Source organism: Phyllobates terribilis, unplaced genomic scaffold (genome assembly GCF_046119375.1).
Source record: "Phyllobates terribilis strain yellow unplaced genomic scaffold, ASM4611937v1 Scaffold_4123__1_contigs__length_64799, whole genome shotgun sequence".
Taxonomy (NCBI): domain Eukaryota; kingdom Metazoa; phylum Chordata; class Amphibia; order Anura; family Dendrobatidae; genus Phyllobates; species Phyllobates terribilis.
This window is the reverse complement of record NW_027366875.1, coordinates 59,476-60,000: the sequence shown is the minus strand read 5'-3', so window position 1 is coordinate 60,000 and position 525 is coordinate 59,476.

Genomic DNA, 525 nt, shown 5'->3' with positions numbered 1-525 from the left:
GTAAAATATATATCCCACAGGGGGAAAATTGAAAAAAAGTTGAAAAAAAAAATTTTTGGGGACTTAGAAAATTTTTCAACTTTTGTCAGACTTCCAGACAGGGGAGCATGTCAGTGCGCGCATCCGATTTCAGTTCCAGAGCGATTCGCGCGATGAGTCCTTGATACTTAGTCGTTTTTGCAAAATTTCTGACTTTTTGGAAAATTTCACAATTTTGTGAAAACTTCCACAAAATGAGGTTCTAGTATGTTAGAGGGCATCCCAGGAGGGCTCCAAAAGTGTGGGTAAAATATATATCCCACAGGGGGAAAATTGAAAAAAAGTTGAAAAAAAAAATTTTTGGGGACTTAGAAAATTTTTCAACTTTTGTCAGACTTCCAGACAGGGGAGCGTGTCAGTGCGCGCATCCGATTTCAGTTCCAGAGCGATTCGCGCGATGAGTCCTTGATACTTAGTCGTTTTTGGCAAAATTTCTGACTTTTTGAAAATTTCACAATTTTGTGAAAACTTCCACAAAATGAGGTT